The following is a 16,269-nucleotide window of genomic DNA, read 5'->3' as shown; positions in this document are numbered from 1 at the left end:
TATATATCTATCTATTTATTTATTTATTTATTGATTGATTGATTCATTCATCCATTTGTTTGGCTGACTTATCTCGGACCAGGAGTAAAGGTCTTGCTGGTTAACTCTACCTTTTAATTTAGAAGGGTTTCCACAGCTGCTGTGTAAGGTTTTCACTCTCATTTGTTGTTGGGTCTCCAACTTTTCTGGCTATAAAACTTATTCTGCTAACCCTTCTTAGCCACAGCACTTTTCCCTACATCCATCTTCAGTGGCTAATTTATCTTTCTTTCAGTTACTAATAAAATTTTCTTCTGCAAGAATAATTCTTTAGATGAAATATTGCCTGTTGATAAGCTATTTTCAGGTCTTTATTTTAAAATAATTAATTACTTAATTAATTAATTAATTTTAATTAGTTAATTAATTAATTTATTTACTTGTTAATGTATCTGTTTGTTTATTTATGTGATATTTGATGACTGGGAAAGTCTGACTCCATCAGCAGCCCATTTTCTGTGGAGACCCAGGGAGAAACGCTCCAAACTAATACAGACATTTAATACATTTTACATATATATATATATATATATATATATATATATATATATATATATATATATATATATATAATATATATATATATATATATATATATATAGATAGATAGATAGATATACACACATTTTAAGTCATTTTTATATCATATGGATGGATGACAAACAGTAGTTTGTCAAAACTCCTATCTAAACCTCTAGGTTTATTAGTGGAACAGACCATCATACATAAATATAATATGCAGTATTTTTTTTTAAGATAAGTTTAAGTGCAAGTTATAAGACAAAGGAGAGAACATGATAGCTAAAGATAGTGGTATATTTAAGGATTATTTAAGGAAATTATGTGTGGATTAAGATGGTTAACATGCTAGATAAACTATAAAGTACAGTGAGAAAAATTATCCCAGAAGCAGGTATAGTTAGAATAGGGTGTATAAAAAAGAAGCTCATGAAAGCTGGAGAGGATGGAAGAGAAACAGATTCTAAGAGATAGCATAGAGAAAAGAGTGACTGATAAGAGATAAAGGAGAAGCGGTACGGGAGGGAAAGTGGGTAGGGGAGAGAAAGTGGACAAGGGAGATAACTCAAGAGATAAGTATTAAATGGGGTCCTCTTTAGTTAAGGAGGAAGGGCAGATATGAGTGCTGAAAAAGTGTTTTTTTTAGTGTGGGTTTAAAATTCTTAAAGGAATCTATGTCACTAATATTTGGAGGTAAGTCATTCCAGAGTTTTGGAATGGTATAGGATTAGGGACTGTGGCGAGCTCTTTTATTAGGTTTGTAAACATTTAAAAGTTGTTTATTTGTTGAATGGAGAGTTCTGGATGGAGTATAGGACTGTAAGATGGGTTTTAAGGCAGGACAGCTGTCAGGTTTGTATATTAATTTGTGTGCAAGAGATAGTTGTACAAAATGAAGGTAATGATGGAATTCTATCCAATGTAGTTTATTAAGGGAATAACAGTGGTGTGCGCCATAAGATGTACCAGTTGCAGATTTGGCTGTTTTGTAATAGCATTATTGAAGCTTATTTGTTAGGAACTTATGGAGATTTGTGAGAATGGGGGCCCCATACAGGATGGAGGGAAGCAAAGAGGTATTGGTAAGTGTTTATTCATTTTATTTCTTTTATAATCCCCAACTATGCAGTCATATTTAAATATGTCAACTTTGTTTGCAATAGCATATAAGAATAACATGGTTTTATTTAAACATATTTATCTGTTTATTACTGTCTGTCTTTTATGTATAGATATACAGATAAACACACACACACACACACACACACACACACACACACACACACACACACACACACACACACACACACACACACATGCACGCACATACACACACACACACACATACACACACATGAGCGCATGCACACACACACACACACACACACACACACACACACACACACACACACACACACACACACACACACACAAGAGAGAGATAGAGAGAGAGACTGACAGACCGACACATAAAAATAGAGAAAACAATTAAAAGTTCCATACATGAAACATTGATAATCTATTTTCTAGTGTGGTTCATTGTCCTATTTATTCTATTCCTTATCTCTACTACTGCAGATTTTGATTGTTCCCCTACCCTCTTCCTTTCCCATGCTCCACCCTATGCTATCTTCCTTTACCCCTTAATGAACATTTCTTTCTGACTTCCCTAATTTTTGCTTGTGTAGTTTTTCCTCCCTCCCAATTGTCAATGGGCTTTTACCCTTGATGTTCTTTTCTGCCTGACAATATCTGAACAAGTTTCTAGGTCCAAGTATATCATGATTTTGTACCTTTACTTTGTTTGTTGCCATTCCTTTAGTGGTCTTTCCCCACAATTTTTGCATTTCACCTACTTTATTATTTTGCATAAGGTATTAGCATTGTTAACTCAAGGTTCATATATCAGTGTGCTTGCTTGCCCTATACAGCTGTTTCCTATTGTAGTTTTAGCTCACCCTCCCAACACTAGTATTTTCCCCTTTCTGTTTAGTCTTGATTTGAGTCCAGCCCTAATTGAGACTGAGATCACATTGAATTTGGAACATCTTTCCCTATTATTTGCATTTCTAGAACTTGTGCATTATCCATGCCTGTTTTGCATCACATAAGCAACACTTATCATTACTTTCAACATCTGTTTTTTTCCCTAATAGATGTTAAATACCACCTATGTGGTATTGTCAGATGGGCATCCCATATCCTAGTTAGGCCTTTGAACCTTTTGCCCACTTCCACTTCCTCCCACTTCCTAGCTGTAGCTTTCCACTTTTATTTTTCTTCCCAAATTTTCCTGGTTCTATGTCTCCTCCTTCTCCCTCTCAGTCCAATGTCTTTATTGATTAATCCCAGTTTAATGAGACTAAGGCCTTTTTGATGTCATATAGTGTTATTCCTGCTTGCTGTTTCACTGTCTCTGCTTGTTTCTTCATAAAGTTGAGTACCTCCCTACAGCTGTGTTACATTCTCCCTTTCACAAACCTGACTTATTCTTCTTGTATGTATCTGTGGAGTAACTGTTATATTCTTCTTGCCAGAAGTTTAGCTAGTATTATACCAATGGTGTTTTTTCTGGGATATTGGTCTAAATGCCCCTGTATCTACTGAGATTAGTACTATTTAACTATGTGCATCATGTTGAGAAGCATCTGTTTCTCTCTTCCTATGCTGAATATTATGGCTAGTTTTTCTTCTATCTCCTCCCCTATATGCTTGCAGAATTCTACTGGATATTAGTCCTTACATGCTACTTTGTCTCCTTTTAACTGTTTTTTTTTTATCTGATCAGATTTCTGCCCTGTCTACTACCCTATTCAGTATATGTTTTTACTCCATTGTTAGCAGTCCTCATTTCCAAGTCATCACACTTCCAGTATATGTTTCCTGAAATAAATTCTTGATCTCCACTCTCTTTTATCCTCTGTTCCTATTATCTGTCCATCCCTTACTCTTAATCTGTCTACCACTTTCTATTATTTCACTCCTTTCAGTGCCCATGTTAGTGCCTTTCCTATCTTCCCCCTGTAGAAAGCAGAAGCCTCTCTTTTCAGCTATAGTTTGTTCTGTTTTTGTAACTTCCAGACTTCTATACTGCTCTTGATTCTTAAATCCTCCAGTTCCCTATTGCTATTCCTTTTGTCCTTGTCCAACTTTTTCTTTGTCTTTGTCATCTTCAACCACCTTTTTTCCATTTTGCATGGGGTCTGAATATTACATTAACATTAGTCACTGTAGATTAGCTGAGTGGCTAGTCCTGATGCCTTGGTGTGATATTTTTCTTAATCTTATTCCCACATTTCTACCCCCTTTATGATTCAGCCTCTTGCAGCTTTGGTCCCTTCCCAATATCAGTCATTCTGCTTTAATTTACCTTCTGTTTTTTTTTCTTTTTCATTTACTATTCTCTTTGCTGTCCTTTAAGCATCTCCTGTTGCTCCTTTGCCCTCTGTTTTGATATACCCCATTTTCCTTGCCCCTGTCATTTTTTTTCCATTTCAACATCTCTGTCATCATCATGCTTAGTAGTATTCATTTCATCTGGCTGGATAGCCTCTTAATGCTTTAATATCTTACCTGTTGTACCCCTATATCTTCTCAGCCAAAAGTCACAAATACAGTGCCTTTTCAATAACTTTGGTGTGCAAATATGTAAAGTGGTTAATTTTCTAAACTGTTTCACCTAACATAAGAGCAGTATCATTAAGCAGACTGGGAGAACAGAGGACTAGTAATCCAAACATCTGCAAAACAGACAGCACAATAGATGATATACAAAACACCCTGAGCAAACATATGTGCTAACATCTGCATTGCCTTACGACAGAATACTTCCAAAATTTCCCTAAATGGCTTATTTAGTGCAGATGATTAAGGCTATCAGCTAGTAACAAGCTACTTTGTGTACCTCATGGTTCAAATCCTTTGGCTTCCATTTGCATGTCACTGAACAAGATATGCCATGGGACAATTGTGAAACCAGAGAGAGGCTCCTCAATGGTTTGCATGACTGCATGCCTAGTAACTACTTATGAGTTTATGGAAAAAGACCTGATAGATAAAAAGTCTACAACAAAGCACCAAAATCTACCACTAGTCCTCTGTTTAATTAAGTGGAATAGTTTCTTATAGTACTTATGGGATCATTCATAGGTTTCTACTAAGCTTTTGGCCTAAATAACCAGGCATTCCAGAGGAGCTTAGCAGTGTAGGAGTTTACTAGTCTCGACTGTTAAGTAGGATTTTCTCAAATCTCCCAGGTGTCTACTTGCAGCCAAATATCCCTTTGTCTAGACTGTATTTAAAGGCAGCAAAGGGATGCTGTGTTTGATGAAAGCAGGGTGTGCCTTTTGTTAATTACCTCTCATGATAATAGGTATTGTTAATATGATGGTAAAGATTTGGGTCTTTCAGCAAGCATTTGTTGTACCACTTGTTCTAAAGATAAAACAGTTCACAGATTCTCACAGAGTAAAAGCTCAGGAGAGATCACCCTTTGGATATATTCAAAGTGGAATATAGAGAACAGGTTTTAATTTTTTGCAGTAACTTAGATTGCTTAGTCCTAGCATTGTTGATGATGAGCCCTTCAAATTGATTAAGTTGGTTAGAGAGGTATATGCTGTAGAGAAGATTTCTGAAAGGATAATATGCAAAACAGAAAAAAAAATGTGGCCACTGCTGAGATAGGGTGGAAAACAGAAAATACATTATCAATACAAGTTCCTAGATCTATGTCAGTTTTAAGTAGGTGTCATTCATTCAGTAGAAACTAGGCAGATATAAATGCATTAAATGGTAATGACTGACACACCAGGTGGTGGTATAAAAAAATCTAAATGTTAGAAGGAAATTTAACAACTTCCAGTCGGAAGTCATCAATAAATATAGTTAGCCACATTTCTTTGAATTCTGCTTAAACATCAAAGAAGTAGAGAGCAAAAAAAAATAAATAAATAAAAATAAAGGTGAAGTCTGGATGTATATCAATGACACCTGCATGAGGGATAGAGTTGAAGCTTTTGTCAGATCCAGGTAAGCTTTATATACAGTCTGAGCCTCATCCAGGCCCTTTGCAATCCTTTCAAAGAAAGCCATTAAGCTGAGCAGACATGATCTTCCTTTAATAAACACCAAGTGATTTGCATCAATGGGGCTGAATGTCTCCTATACTATGGTTTGTTAGTACAGCGATTATAAGTTATGTAAACATGCAGGTGATACCTGCGATGGAAACAGATCGACAATTATTGAGGTCAGTTATTCCCCCTCCACAGAGTGGTAGCACATTATCCAGTCTCAACATATCAAGGATGTGTCCTATTGTTAGATTTAAGTAGAACAGTTGTTGAAGGAATGTGTTGGTCAGCACATTTGTATAGACAGCTAGGTAAATTACTGGGAGCCTTACAGTTCTTATTCTGATAGGCCTGATCCACAGTGATTTTGGGGGTGACTTGAGGAAATTGGAGCACTATAGGATGAATTGTTAATGTAAAATTATAATTTTTGCTAGCTAGGATATTGGCAATGGCTTCATGGTCAGAATAGGAAGAACCATTTGACAAAAGCTCAGCACAGTACTGCATATTAATTCTAAATTTCCTGATATAACAAAAAAAGGCCCTGTGATTATATTTGATGGTAGTGACACCATTAATGTCCATAACCAGCCTTTAAGTTCTTGATTTGCATGTTTAAGGATTTTATTTAACATATTTAAATCCCTTCATTATTAGATGAGTGGAGATGTACTACAATTTGATAGAAGTTTTTTTTTCTTTTGTTTTAACATTTGCCGGTGTGAGAATTCAACCATGTGGATTTGCTTTGCAGGTTAACCATTCTCCTTAGGGAAGATGATTAAATATGCCTTAGTGCAGCTGTATGCACAGGGGTAACATTTAAAGTAAACATCTGCATCAGTTTTTTGAGAGAATTATGTAATTTATGATTATAAAAAAGATCGTGAAATAGTAAGTACCTGACTTTGAAGAAGTATCCTAAATACAATAACATTCATGTGGATTGCAAAACACATTTTGAATCTGGAAAAATCACAGCTAACTAGTCAAATTTAAGCAGAGACAAAAAAATAGTATTTTGAATCTGTCTGTATTATCAATATGTCGGACTAACTAAGATCATTCACTCCTACATGGGCAACAATGAAATTTGATTCTTTATTTGGGGAAGTGCAGCATTCTAAAGGTGTTACTGCATCCCTAATTCAAGTTATAGACAGGTAGCTTTCTGCAATCTTGAGGGTGGATCCCATTCAGAAACTTGACGTTTCAAAGCTTTGAACTTGAAAAGGCCAAGACCATACGATTAAAGTTTTGAAACTTCAAATCTTTTGAATGGAGATTGCCGTACAACGCAGAACAGGATATTTGCTGTTTTCCTCACTGTAGTACAGTCTTGGAGTTGGTGTATTTAATTAACACGGGATGGGGGGTGCAGCTCCTCACATGGGGAGTGCAGTGGGGTACTTGCCCCTTCAAAAATGTAAAAAATGTTATTGTTTTTATTTTTTTCTTAGATTTTCGAAGTTTCAAAACTTCAATCGTATAGTCTCCGCCATTTGAAGTTCAAAGTTTTGAAACTTTGAGCTTCTGAAGTAGATCCCTGTGGGTAGTATCTGTATGTCTGAGAATGTCATCACCAATATCTCTGATAGGTCTGCAGGCTTAGAGGACCTTGGTGGTGCAAATTTGTATCCCAGGTGATTTGCATTAGAAGAAAGAGTAGGTGTAGTTGCTGGGTCGGTGTGTTTATAAGAAAGTTTCATGGTGGCTGGGGTTTGCTAGGTGGCATCCTAGAAAGCACTAGCTAAAATTATTTGAACATCTCAATGTATTTGGTGGTGAAACTGTGGTGCTGTTTGTAGACACTGTGCAATATGGAGAGATTTGCCTTCAGAATAAATAAATGGTTGCATCTCTTACATGATAAGGTAGTAGATTTAAGGTAAACATAAGGCAGTTGCTATACTGTCTCTCTTTACCAAATGGCCAAAGTCTAGCTAAGGAAAATATCAGAGCAGACTACCAAAGAACCAAATGGTTAAAGGCTGGCTAATGATGATTCTAGAGCAGCTTCGAGAGAAAAATTGCACAGGACACTAAGGATAATCACAAGGCTTTCTTTAGTTATGTTAGGAACCTGGGTGGGAATTCCCAGATATGCTCAGAACTAGTCCAAAATGGCAAAAAATACACCGAACCCATAAACATTGCCAACATCCTAGCTGACAGGTTCAGAGCAAACTTCTCCCCCCCTCCCCACCAAAAGGGCAAATATCTATCCCAGCAGAGTGCTGCCCCCCTGATATCTCAGATGCTCAGGTAAGAGCCGCCCTCTCCAAAGCAAGAAAACACAGCATCAATGGGACCAGATGGTGTCCCAGGCTGCGTCCTACATGAACTCCAAGAAGAGCTAAACCCAAACATAAAACTACTGTTCAATCTCAGCCTTACTACATGATATGTACCCAAAGAGTGGCGTACAGCAACAGTGGTCCCTCTCCACAAAGGTGGTGCCTCAACGGATCCTGGAAACTATCGCCCCATAAGCCTGACTAGCTTGGTCTGCAAAGCTATGGAAAGGATCATCATGGACCTCATAAATAAAGATACTGGGGACCTACAGACACTGGATCCTACACAGTTCGGCTTTAAGGGCAGATCCTGCCTCTTAAACCTGGTTGATTTTTTTGAAACAGTCACCAAGGCCATTGACGAGGGGAAGGTGGTCCACACAGCCTACCTGGACCTCACAAAAGCCTTCGATACAATACCCAACTCGGGCATTATAGATAAGCTCACCAGCTTAAATATAAACCCCTATGTCACTAGATGGGTTGCAAACTGGCTCAAGGACAGAACCCACATGGTTAGAATTGCTGGAGCCATGTCAAACTCCAAACCAGTTACAAGTGGTGTCCCACAAGGCTCAGTCCTGGGACCTCTCTTGTTCGGTATATATTTCTCGGAGGTACAGGCCAACATGGAAGGACTGTGGCTGACCAAGTTCGCAGATGACTGCAAACTAGGTGCCATAATCGACTCTCCAGCTGACACAAGCATCCTCCAAAAGGGCCTCATAGAAACAGACAACTGGTGCCAGAGCCATGGCCTCAAGCTAAACGCCAAAAAGTGTATAGTCATCCCCTTTGGCAAAAACAAAGTGCCCACAAATTACCATATAGGTGGTAATCCATTAAGTGCGGAAGAAGTAATTAGGGACCTGCGGACCCAAGCTGATAGCAATCTCTCATTTGAAAACCACGTGGCCAAAGTGGTTAGAAAAACATTTTATATAGCCCACCTAATCATGAAGGGATTCACATCTAGATCAGGGGAGGTCATTGTGCCTCTTTACTCATCCCTCATCAGGCCCATAATTGAGTACAATGCCCCTTTTGGGATGTACCTTACCAGACACCTGCAGCAACTGGAAAGACCCCAAAAGTACCTCACCAAGAGGATCAAAGGGCTCAAACAGTGCCATATGCTGCCTGGTTAAAGAAACTCCAGCTCTACTCAGTGGCATACCGCCTGCTCAGAGGCGATCTGTGCCTGACGTATAAAGCCATGTCCAACCCGGAATTAATGGACATGCTGCACCTCAGAAAATCCAAATCCCATCGAGCTACGCGCTCGAGAGACTTGAACCTTAGCACTGAAAAAAATAGGACATGCTGGATGGACAGATTCATAACCCAGAGGCTCCCTTCACTCTGGAATAAAATCCCAGTCCAGGTTAGGCAGAGTCCCTCATTGACTCTTTTCAAGAGGAATCTTGATGAGTGGATGGGAGATCGTGGGTTTATCCCGGGTATCACTTCTGTGTCACTGTTAGACAGAGGCACAGTATACTAACCTCAAAAAAGGGCATAGCAAAATTCATTTAAAATGGGTGGCAAAAGCCAAACACACTCTGGCTAGGCTTATAAATGCCCTAGGGCAGATAACCTAGTATGAACCTATGAACCTATGAACCTATAATACCAAAACACCAAATGGTAAAAGGCTACCTAAGGAAGGTACTGGAGCAGTGTACCAAAACACCAATTGGTAAAAGGCTGACTAAGAAAGATACCTGAGCAGACTACCAAAACACAAAATGGTAAAAGGCTGACTAAGGAAGATATCAGGACAGACTACCAAAACTCAAAATGGTAAAAGACGGGCTAAAGAAGATAACAGAATAGACTACATGTTGACAGAAACCAGTGAACACCAGTGAGAATGAGGCAGTGGGACATGCCTAGCATATGTAAAAGATATATCCAAATTTAATGATTCATTAGATTTTTTTCAAGTTGTTGTTTTGTACACAGCTGTTATATATAGGAGAGAAGATGGGACAGAAGATGGGACAATCAACTGAAGCATGAGTGCAATGCATTATAATGCAAACTTAAGTCCATCCTTCTCTGTGGCTAATATACAAATATTTACAATATGAGACAAAATTTGCACATCAAGAGGTATCTCAAACAGTCTTGTCATGTGCTCCTTCTATGACTAGCCAAATGAAAATAAGATGTTTTAGCTGTCACTTCTTTTATCAGCATGGATTACATTTACATTCCTTTATGTTCTCACACTGCACATTCAGTTATATATTAAATATGTCTGGCACTGCAAGACAATCCTATGTCAGCCTGACTTGTAGATGTAGTTAGAATAATATTCACAAATGAATCTGTTTAAAGGGGCAGATGTATGTTGCATATTCACATAAAAATTCCAACTTTTTCATCAATATCTAAAAATGTGGATCCTAATCACAGGGTACTATAATGAATCTGTTTAAAGGCATGAGTAGTGTATTCATGGCAGATGAACATTTTCAGTTTGCTATCATTTTATTGACGTGGACTCAGTTAAATCCACTTTGTGTGAAGTCTGAGACTCAAACATTGAAAAGGTTGAATTCCGATATTGCCGAAGTACAAATATCACCCCTATCTCGACCCATGTTAACTCTTGTTCCTAGACCGAATTTAGAATGTATTTTGGCTACATCAGAATTCGGCAATGTGTCTTTTCATGGACATGAGTCGATGAAACAATCATTTGACTGAGTCCACTTCAATAAAATGTTAGTAAACCAGATATTTCTTAAAATATATGATTTTAGGTAAAAGTCTTATTGAGGGAAAGTACAAGGTACTGAGGATATCTCATTTAACAGTGGTAAAAAAGGGATGTAATGTGGATGGTGATAGAAATGCAGCCCTAACTGTGGAAAAGAAAGTAATTACATAACTGTAAATGGTGCTGTCAGATGATACCAGTATAAGCTATTAAACAGGGTAGTTATGTATTCTATTCAGGCTGCTGTAAAAGGGTGGCTATAAAACTACAAAGAAGGCTACAATTAGGTAGCTATGTTAACTATTAAGGAGGATGTGATGATGTGAGCTATTGCTAGCTATGGCAGGAGAAGTAGGGCAGAGGATGTATAACATACCCCAAGATAGCTAACTGGAGTTTTCTAAATAATTATATACCATTTGTATAGCAAACTGATTTGTACAGATCCAAACTGCAACTCAGAAAACAAACAAAAGCTCAAGGACACAAAGTCTCCGAAGTGAAAAAAAGTAAAAACAGGTTTATTACTTTGCAACTAAACAGTATGATGCAAAAATAAACGGTTGAGCGCTTTTCGTCTTAATTTAGAAGACTTCTTCAGACCTACAACAGTAGCACAAGTGCTCACTTAAATACAGACCACATGGTGGTTTTAAAAAACATTAACCAATGGTATTGCATAAGTAATTAAGTAATTAAGCTTGGACACATGACATCAGCAACAAATCAAATACAGAAACAGCAACTGCGAAAACCTGTAAAGAACAAAAATGTATAGCTGTTTTGTGCACAAATAAAGACACATTAAATCACTGCATTTAGGTGGACAGAGTGTAACTCTTAAAATATGTGATAAAAATGATGAAAAAACTATGGAAAAAATATATATATAAATGTAAATGTTTATATACACATTGTTATGAGTTACAAGAGTGCTCCAAGTGGACAAAAAGAACGCTGCACTCAAAATAAAATAACAAAATAAAATAAGAGACTGCAATTTCAACTTTAACCATTGTTGGTCGACTCACCTGTAATGCTGTCACCAACAAGGGTGAAGCAAGCTTAGATGTAAGATGAGACCTATTTTTTAAAGGTTTAAAACATGAAGCGAAAAACCTGCATTCTTTTACTCAACTACAAATAGTGCTGTTTAAAAGACTTAGACAAAAGGCTTCTCTAGTGCATTAGGCCCTTTAATTTCAGAATACAGGCAATAAAAGTAACTTCATTCAAACCTGGGGGTTATAAAAGTTGAGACGCAGTTGCCAAATCAACTCCTGTCTTTCCAAAATTAGATGATAAGGACCCCCTTTTAGATTAACAGTAACCTGACAAATCACTCTAAAGTGAAAGTGGTCTGTTGGGTGTTCAGCACAATGCCTTGCCAATGCATTAGAAGGTGACTTTTTTCTAATATGGTATGTGTGCTCATAAATCCTCTCTTAGTTTTCTGTCCGTCTTACCAACATAATATGCTGGACAGGCTACACAACTAGCCAGGTAGACAACGGATTTAGAGTTACAGTTAAATCTACCCTTAGTTTTTACCTTAAAGGAACCTGCTGTGAATTCTGTCCCTGTTGCTATATATCTGCAATAGTTACAGTTTTCACATTTAAATGAACCACCAGATCTACTAAACGTTCGGGGTTCCATTTCTAAGATCTGTTTCAAGTTCCTTTTCTTCTTATATAAGTCTAGCCAAAGGTACACTGGCTTTTGCCACCCAAGAAAATTATTTTCCTGTGCCACTGTCAAGCAGGGCCACAGAAGTGATCTCCAGGGTGAATTTCCTATCTCCCATCCAATCATCAAGATTTTTCATGAAGAACGCTAATGAGGAGCTTTGTTTGATATAGATAGGTAGTTTGTTCCAGAGTATGGGAAGTCTCTGGGACAGGCATCTATCCCTCCAGCATGTTCTGTTTATTGTGGTGACAAGGTTTAGGTCCCTAGACCATGTAGCTCATAGGGATTGGAATTTCTTTAAGTGGTGCATGTCTAAAAGCTCTGGGTTTGACATAGATTTGTGTATTAGGCAGAGATCGCCTCTGAGTAGACAATATGCAATGGAGTAAAGCTGCAGTTTTTTGAGACGGTCTGCATAGGGCATCTGTTTGAGGCCGGTAATTCTCTTTGTGAAGTATTTCTGTGACCTTTCCAGTTGTTGTAGATGTCTTGTGAGGTACATACCAAAAGGGGCATTGTACTCTATAATGGGTCTAATGAGTGATGAGTAGAGGGGAACAATGACCTCTTTTTTCCTGGATGAGAAACCTTTTGTGATGAGGTGTGCCACGTAGAAGGATTTCCCGATTACTGTGGCGATGTGATTATCAAAGGAGAGACTACGGTCCACCTGTGTCCCAAGGTCTCTTATCACACTTTCAGTGTTAAGTAGACTACCGTCTTTGTGGTAGTTTATGGGTACTGAGTTTTTACCAAAAGGGAGGACAATGCACTTTTTGGCATTGAGCTTGAGGCCATGGCTTTGACACCAGGCATCTGTCTCAGCGAGGCCCTTTTTGTAGGATGTTCACATCATTTGGGGACTTGACTATAGCTCCTAGTTTGCAGTCATCTGTGAACTTCATTAGCCAAAGACCTTCTGTGTTGGCCTGTACTTCAGAGAAGTAGATAACAAACAGGAGAGGACCCAGGACTGAACCCTGTGGTACTCCACTTGTCACTGGTCTGAAGTCGGATTTGGAGTCTGCTACTTTCACAGTGTGGGTTCTGTTAGTGAGCCAGTTGGCAACCCATTTTGTGAGATAGGGATTTATACCTAGTTTAGTGAGTTTATCTAAAATTCCAGAGTGGGGGATGGTATCGAAAGCCTTGGCGAGATCTAGATAGGCTGTGTGAATCACCTTACCCTCATCTACGGCTTTGGTGACTGCTTCAAAGAAGTCTATCAGGTTTAGGAGACATGGTCTGCCTTTGACAAACCCGAACTGGGTGGTGTCCTGAGTTTGGATATTACCAATGTCATTGTTTATAAGTTCCATGATGATACATTCCTTGCAGACCAGGCTTGTTAGGCTAATGGGGCGGTAGTTTCCAGGGTCTGTGGTGGCTCCCCCTTTGTGGAGTGGGATAACTGTCGCTGTGCGCCATTCAGTAAGCACATAGCCTAAGGTGAGGCTATGATTGAACATGGTACTTAGGTGGGGTGCCAGTTTGTTCTGTAGTTCATGTAGAACACAGCCTGGGATGTCGTCAGGTCCCATGGATGCTGTGTTCTTGGCTTTGGATAGTGTGTTTTTTACCTGTGCAGCCGTGATTATAGTGGTTAATAGCTGGCATTTTGCACAGTTTTCCTACTTCTCTGACTCATCAGATGTGTGTTACTAGTACTTTTTTAATACTGGCTAGCCACCAGAGGAGCAGGCAAATCAAGCTGGGATGAATATAGGTTCATAGTTTCATAGGTAAGTACTAGGCTTGCTGTAGCTGTGGGCCATTTTGAGCTTAGCCGATTTCTGTTTTTGTGCTTGATATAACCTATCCCATTTGGTTGTAGATTGGTCCTACCCACCCAATGGTCAATAATTATATATTACTACAAATGAAAATAATTGTGATCACACCATAGATCATTTTAGGGCACCCATGCATGGGATAAAGCATTTAGGAGTTGCCTATGCCCATTAGTAGTACAGGGTGCCGTCCTGGGGTAAAGTTTCTGTTTCTCATCCATAGGTCTAAATTGCACTAGAATATGGACAGGGATGAACTTTGTTTTATGTGAATAAGGAGTCTGTTCCACAGCAGCAGTATCCACAGCGAGATATACCTGTCCCTCCAAACCATTCTGTTGATGTTGCAGAAGAGGTTTAAATCCCTAGACTGAGTATTTCTGATACTACTCAACTTGCTGATGTGCAATAGGTCCATAAGTATTGGATCAGATGATGCCTTGTATGACCAACACACATCACCTCTTAGCAGTCTATAGGATACTGAGTATACTGGCAGGGCTTTGAGTCGATCCACTTTGTTTAGGCCTTGCATCCTTTTAGTAAGTATCCCTGTGAGTGGTCCAGCTGTTGTATATATCTGGAAAGGTACATGCCAAAGGGGGAATTATATTCAATGATGTCTAATAAGGGCTGTATAAAGGGAGACAATGTCCCTAGATCTAGACACAATCCCTTTGTTTATAAGCTGAGAAATACAGGACTTTCATAGAACAATAGACACTTGTTGATCAAAAGGTTAGGTCACTGTTCACATAAATTCCCAAATCCCAAACAACTGGGTCAACTCTTAGGGGCATATTTTCAGTGCAGTAGTTCCCTGGGATAGATGACTTCCTTAAATGGTACAATAATGTATTCTGGCATTTAATTTCAGGCCATGATTTTGGCACTAGTTATTTTTTGCAATAAGCCTTCTGTAGGATGGCTAAGTCATATGAGGATTCAGTGACTGCTCCTAGCTTGCAGTCATCTGCAAACTTAGTCAGCCAGAGCCCTTTGGTATTGTCTTTTATTTCAGAAAAGTAGATACCACACAGGAAAGGTCCCAGAAAAGAACCTTGGGGACTCCACTGTTGACCGGTCACTTTGTGGAGGTAATTTCCCCTATTTTGATTATCTAGTCCTATCTGTGAGCCAGCTAACAAACCATTGGGTGACACAGAGATTATTCACAGTTTATTTAGCTTTTCTACTATCCCCGAGTGGGGAACTGTATCAAAAGCTTTGGCCAGGTTGAGGTTTGCAGTGTGTGAGGTGTACAGTGTATCCATGATATGCATCATGCAGGACACTCAGGGGTTCAGATGAAGCCCATTTGAGTACCTTTTACACCGATTTATTTTTCTATTGAGATTATAAGGATTTCTGGCTTTTTATTCCTTAGATAACTTAGCCTCGACATTGACACAGCAGGTATCTTCACAAAGGAATAATATGCTCACTGAGCTAAATTTACCCAACATGTGTTTTCTAGGCATGAATTTTATTAATCAAGCCAGGTATGATGTAATAATATAAACATCTTCAAAACTAATGCTGCTTTTCTTAACTCCATCTTCCTTAGCATTTTTCCTCTCCTCTGTTTTTTTTTTCCTTATATACATTTATATTTATTTCCCTCACCTTACCACACATCTTGACTTCTTATATTCTATAGTACCTTTGCTACACATTTATCATCTATGTTCTTCATCAATAAAATTGCTTTCTTCATCTATACTATTAATTTTTGCTATCTCAGATGTATTTATTCAGTTTTTTTCACTTCTTGCTTATCTTTATATCTGCTTCATTATAAGCCGATATAGTTTCTTGATAACATTGTACTCTAACACAGTTCTTAAACTCCTTAATATTTATGTTATTTCATTACATTTTAAATATATTTGTATTACTACGTATTATTTTTATTAGCTTTCATAATATGCTTCATTGCAAGCTTTTGTAACTATTGTAACTTTAATTTTTGTATTTGGAGCTTTTCTCCCTGAGCACTTATTGAAAATAAATGTGCCTAGTCAGACGATCCTAGTAAACAAATGCAAAATAATAAATAAAAGTGGAAGTCCCCAGTATATCCAAATATAATGTAAAATTCAAAATCAAAACTATTCTGATGGTCC

Source organism: Protopterus annectens, chromosome 1.part1, assembly GCF_019279795.1.
Source record: "Protopterus annectens isolate FY-2018-M chromosome 1.part1, PAN1.0, whole genome shotgun sequence".
In the NCBI taxonomy this organism is placed as follows: domain Eukaryota; kingdom Metazoa; phylum Chordata; order Ceratodontiformes; family Protopteridae; genus Protopterus; species Protopterus annectens.
Note: the sequence above shows the minus strand (reverse complement) of the source record.